Below are 6,021 nucleotides of genomic sequence, written 5' to 3'. Positions count from 1 at the left end.
TGGGGCCCAAGGAGCCTTGCCACCGCGTAGCCCCCGAGCCAGCGGCGTGGTGCCTGAGGAGCTGCCATTCTGCGCTGCAGCCCAAGCTGCCGCACCAGCCTGCTGACCCGCATTTGCCACAAGAAGCTTCCCCACTGGTGAACAGGGAGTGTATGACGCACCACTGGCCTGGAGGTATCCTCAACAAAAAGCACGAGTCTCGCTTGTCACAGGGACTCAACAGATGTTCTAGGCCTCAGCACCATGTTTAAGGTATGTACGTTTGTTGTGGTGCCGCAGGATTTGCAATGGAATTGGACAGCTGTTCATCTTGGTGCGAGTGGTGATTGAGCTCCTGGGTGTGGCCGATAGACCAAGTAATCCATCATCTGGCCAGTCTCGATTGGACAACCAATGAAGTCATTGAATGCAGATTAGCCACAGAGCAAGGGTGGCGACTTCACAATGGTCGAGAACAGTGTTTCTTGAACTATTTGAAACCACAGAACACCAAACAATACCGTACTTTTATGCAGAACACCTGTGAAAATGTTCTTAAAAATTGTTGTCGAACCAGAAAAAAACCAGCCAAACAGCAAAAACAAAATGAAGTGATTTAATTAGGTATCACACCAATGATGAAGTAACATTGTATTTGGTTTGGACAACAGAAAATCTATACTATCAACATATGTTTCCAAATACTTATGGCACTCTTGCAAGTTGTCCATGGAACACAGTTTAGGAGATACTGGTCTAGAATTCCTTGCCTGGCTTTCCATCATGGTATTTTCTTCTTGATCATATGCCTATGCCTAGCCCAATATGTTAGGCTCTTTCTAGACACACAAGAAGGCATAGCTCCTGTTCCAAGGAGCCCACAGTCTAAGGACAGACAGACAGACAGGTAGACAGAGATCCGGTAAGGGTTTATTTATCTTTTTCTGTACTAATCTACCACGCTCACTATGGCAGAAAGGGGAGAAGTGGGTTATGAGGGATCGAAGGACAGAGAGGCCAGCACCTTGCAGAGGGCATACCATGCCTCGGACGCTGTGTGGACAAAGACATGAGGCAGTTGTTCAAGAGGTGGACAAATGGGTGGAAATTCTTGTGACATTGGAGGCAGTCAGGGAACAGAGATATAGAGTTTGAAGGGAGGTGTGGAGTAGCAGCGTCCGAGTTAGCAGGAGGGAGAAAGGCATTTTTACTCAGAGGCACTACTCTGTGGATGCTCTGGGGCTGGAGAACCCCTGGAAAAAAGTGGGCACTTAATACTGACGGGCCGCAAGTTCTTCCCTCCCCTTCAGCCCCTCCTGCCCTCCAGCAGTCCCCTAATTAACTCTTCCCATCCCTCCCAGTGCTTCCTTCCCCACTGCAGTAGCTGCTTTGCAGCATGTTGGAGGCTCTGGGGAGGAGAAACGGGTGGGGATGGGAAGAGGGAAGGCAGGAAGGGGTGGCGGGGGGCAGAGCTGGGGGTTGAGCGCACCCTGAGCCTGGAGGAAGCTGGCACCTGTGACTGACAGCTGCGGAAGAGGAGTTTAATGTAGGGTAGAAGGGTAGAGTCGTACACTTACTAATTATTGAATAGTTAACTCATGCAGGGACAGGGAGATTGCACTTGACTCTTCCCCATGATATGTTTGGAGCTAAGCTGTTCACAGCATTTATCTAATAACCATTAAGCACTCACAAGGCAGGTGCATTCTTACTGCTCCTCTCAAAGTAAGCCCAGCGCCATACCACAGCCTTCCTTTTTATTCAGAGTTTAGTAGTGTTGGGTCACGTCCCCAGGGCTCAGCTCTGGTGGCCGGCCTCCCTTCCAAGCTGGCAGAGAGAAAAGTCACCTCTGTCACTTGCTTCAGCATCAGGGCCCCTGGGAACACACGCAAATGACGGCTCATGGCCCCGCACACGCTCACAAGCACCACGGTCTGGTCTGTTTACAAGTTATATCGAAGTTCTGCTTAACAAAGCATGTAGCAGTCCTATGCCATCCTGTGCACCGGTTACAGATAACCACGTCCTCAGGGACAGGCCTGAGGGACGCCACCCTGGCCTACTGATCACATCTGCCGGAGCTTTCCTGGAGTGAATATACGTTACCTCATCTGGGAGCCATTTTTCACCTCATAAGCCTGACGACACCTCCAGGCTGTGCGAGTGCATGAAGGGGTCCACCGTCTTCCTCCATATTTGTATTATGTCCAAGCCTGCTAATGGGAAGGGCAAGTGCCTCAGTCCCCAGCAATTCAAAAGAGCCCACGGCTCCCGTCCACCACTGCTGCTACCACGGCACACTCTGGACAGTGCCAGGGCTGGGTGCCCCCAGCCCCACCCCTCCCAGGAGCACCACAGCCACTTTCCCACCTTGTCCAAGGGCCTGGCAACTCTCTCGGGTCCTCAGTTGTATCCTCCCAGGAATATTGAGGTACCACTTTTTTCACAGGCTGTTTGTAGTTTCTCATTAGCACTTCCACATATAAAACACCCTCCAGTTGAGGCAGGAATTAGAAAAATGCATCTACCGGGTATCTTATGATAAATTTGTCACAGTACCACCCATTGGCTCATCTTTTCCCATCATCTTGTGACATAGGTTCATTCTTTGGACACTTTTATTTATGTTGAGCCTTTCTTAAGCCTACGGCCTAGTATGGCTCAGCTGATATTTCACAGGCCTCCTCCTCTACGCCATGTTAGCTCCCTAATGCTTACTTATCACTTCTAAATCCCGATCAGTCTTACACCTCTGCAGTCCTACCCCTTAACTCTTTTCCACATCCAAAGATTATATGTGACACATTAGCTAATCATAGCATCACATAATAAATGAGTGATAAAACGAACCAGTTGGCTACAATTCTCTTTCCTCTGACGCTGATGAGGGTAAACACAGATAACTGTAGATGTTCAAACAGCAGCTCTTAGACAGGATTATTAGGGTGAAAATAGTGTAACTGAGAAGGACTAGGAGTTGGGAAGTCAGTGAAGCGCTGCTGTCCGAGGAAGGTATTTCAGTCCATTGGCCATTCTGCTTCTGTTCTCTTTCCTTTGCTTGGGAACATCAGTCAATTAGCGAACAAGGTCAGTGAGGAAGGGTGGTGTTCATCTCCTGTCTGCTGCCTTCAACTTAGTCCTTGTCCTGAAGGGTTTAGAGTCTAGCTCTCTGCTTGTACAGTGAGGACCTATGAACTCTACCTGTGTCTGGACCTATGAACTCTACTACAATACAAATAATTAATAATACACCTATTCTGTGCCCATTGGAGGGCTAGGTGGGTAGACAGCTGTGTCATATGGAGCTCCATGGACATCGATAAGGTTCCACAGAGGCACAGTGGCTGATACACATGCTGGCAGTTTCAGGATTGGAACTGTTACATGTTCACTTAAGATGTAAGCAGATGCTCCGATCCCGTGAGTTACCCCACGTGGGTACAAGAGTCCGCCGGCAGGGAGTAATTTGCGGCACTGGGGACAAAGATCGTACTAGGCGGGAGAAGCAGGGCAGGTTTCCTTCATACTCGTACTGTAGGTGCTGACATCTAGATTTTCCTGGGGTGATTGATCTGCCACTCTGTCCTATCTTTACTCTCCATATGAGAAATCACAGGCCTTTTCCCAAGGGGTGTCATTTAAATGCAACTTCATTGTAACCAACTTTTACAACTGGTTAATTCTAAAACATAACACGCTGTCTCTCATTTGCAGAGTCTGGTCCATGTTTTTCAAAGAGGTCTTAGTTTGGCTATTAAAAGGAAAAGTGCAAAATAGGAAGTACAGGACTATACTGCACTCTGAACAGTGTGTGTAGCTGGTCCCTTTTACTGGTTTGTCTATTCCATTATACCTCGATGTAATATAAAATTAATTTCAGGTATTTGCTCCAGTCCTGCCGACTCCCATGCTACACCACCGACAGCTCCATTCTGTGCATGGGTGTGAGAATCTGCCTGCACAGTTCAGCTCTCAGAATCAGGACCATACTAGTCGAGAGGTAGGAATAACACCCACGCCAAATCAAGAGTCATCACTTATGGGGCTTACTGGACAGATTTATGGGGAAGACTGCACCCTTTTAAAAGCAAATTACACAAGAGAGTGAAGTTCTAATGGGAAAGTTACTCACCAGTGTTGTGAGTTCAGTTACAGTCAGGGCTATTGCCAGGGCTACAGCCAAGTTCTTCATCTTGGCCTTCGTTGGACGAGGACGCAAATGCAGCTTCAATAACTCTTCTTTTTATTACTATCTGAAAAGGAGAATTTGCAGATTCGCCTTCACAATGGGATTTTCTATTGAGAGTATTGTAATGCACCAATACAATTTCATCTCATGTTTATAAGTAACTTTTAGGGTTACCACACATCCTGGTTTCCCAGACATTATCACTTTTTTCATCCACCCCCTCCATCCAGGCAGGTTTTTAAAATGAGAGGAAATGTCCCAGATTTTGCTGCTCCAAACGTTGCTGTGCAAAAAGAACCATCTCTGAGCCCTGATTGGTTCCTCATCTGCAGCTGCCAAATCCCTCCTAACGCACCAAGTGGAACCCCTCAGTCAGGCCGCCTGCCCAACCCATGGAGCCTCAGAACCCAGCTAGGAGGGTGACGGGGCCTGGCTGTTGCTCCCCATGCTGGGGAAGGGGAGAGGCTCTCGTGAGGTGCTGACTGATGAGCTGGTGCAGTTTCCCAGGCTTGCACCAACCATGGTGACAGGGAGCATGACACTGCCCCCACCTCAAGAGTGAGGCGGCAGGTACCCCTCCAAATGCCAAAAGCGCCGCTTCCAGTGAGGCTGCAGGTACCTCCTCCATCACTGCTCTAGTACTTCCTTCCACTACGCACGCCCAATTCTACATCCCAGTACACACACCCCTCTCCAGTGCCCCCAGATAGCCTCTCCCAGTGCACACTCCCTCCAGTACTTCCAAATACTCCTCCTGCACCCCCAGATATCCCCTCCCAGTGCAAACACCCCCTGCAGCATCTCCCCAGATGCCCCTTCCACCGCCTGCTCCCTTCAGCAATGTCCTCCATTTGGGGTTTTGAAATATGGTGAGCCTAGCTGTATGGTCCAGCCCAAGGCGAGGTCCTGGTGAGCGCTAGGCTCCATCCATTGTGCTGAGTGGAAGTCCGGGTGTGCCTGCTTCCTGCTTCTTAGAAGCACAAGCAAAAGCAGAAGACTGGCAGGGGCCGAAGAGAAATGGGCCCAAGTGTGAGTGAACCTCATGCGAAGGGAGCTCTTACCTGTCTGCTCTTGCCTAGGCCTGACTCGTGCCGTAAAGGCAGACAGCACCCGATGGCTGTGAAGCAGCACCCCATTAGTGTGGGTTTAAGCTGCCCTGCTCAGCCCTTTCTCCAGAGCATCTCTGCAGAAATTTCCAGCTGTGCTGTGCAGGCACAACCCCACCATGCTTACGGGCCTGGGGGTTTTACGACTGACAAGCACTTCACTCTGAACTCTGACGTGGCTATAACCGAGAGGCGTTTCCCAAATGCCGGACAGAGTGATGGGGAGAGCATCTCCTAGGGGACAGGGGTGGCAAAAGAAACTGAGGCAGGATTTGGGCTGTTACTAGGCCATGTGGTGGCAGAATAGAAGAAAGAAAAGGAATTACCCATTGCTTGCACACACAGGGTAGTGCGCCTGCCCGACGCACCTCCTGTCTTTGGCAAACAGCTCTTTTAATCCAGTGCCTGCTGAGCAAAGTTAACACTAGCATCGGTGCCTTTGTGTGGCCTGGGGAGGGAGGTTGCTGTGTGAAATGTAACAGAAGAAGAGCCAGTGTGTTGTTATAACCCTTTGGCTAAGCGTCACCTGATAACAACCACCCTCGGCCAAACAGGATCAGATCACCTCGACCCATTATTTGCATCACCTGGTAATAAACGCTCCATGGAATTTGTGGAATGGCTGTTTGCAAAGCCACAGAGCAATGAACAGAGGTAATGCCACAGATTTTGCTGAGATTACGCCTGCTTCAGCTGGTGTGGGTGGGATCAGAACCAGAACCCTTGGAGTAAAACCACATTACAGAA

The 6,021-nt window shown here is 49.5% G+C and overlaps 1 long non-coding RNA gene across 1 annotated transcript; it reads right to left on the bottom strand.

Moving 5' to 3' along the window:
• Window positions 1-2,127: 2,127 nt before the first annotated feature.
• On the bottom strand, window positions 2,128-5,707 carry LOC142012842 (uncharacterized). Its single transcript, XR_012645486.1, has 3 exons — window positions 5,601-5,707; window positions 4,112-4,232; window positions 2,128-2,195 (listed from the first exon to the last, which is right to left on the bottom strand). It is a non-coding gene; the product is annotated as an uncharacterized LOC142012842 (long non-coding RNA).
• Window positions 5,708-6,021: the final 314 nt, after the last annotated feature.

The sequence above is a fragment of the Carettochelys insculpta genome, chromosome 4, assembly GCF_033958435.1.
Source record: "Carettochelys insculpta isolate YL-2023 chromosome 4, ASM3395843v1, whole genome shotgun sequence".
Lineage (NCBI taxonomy): Eukaryota > Metazoa > Chordata > Testudines > Carettochelyidae > Carettochelys > Carettochelys insculpta.
Note: the sequence above shows the minus strand (reverse complement) of the source record. Positions and strands in the feature narration are given on the sequence as shown.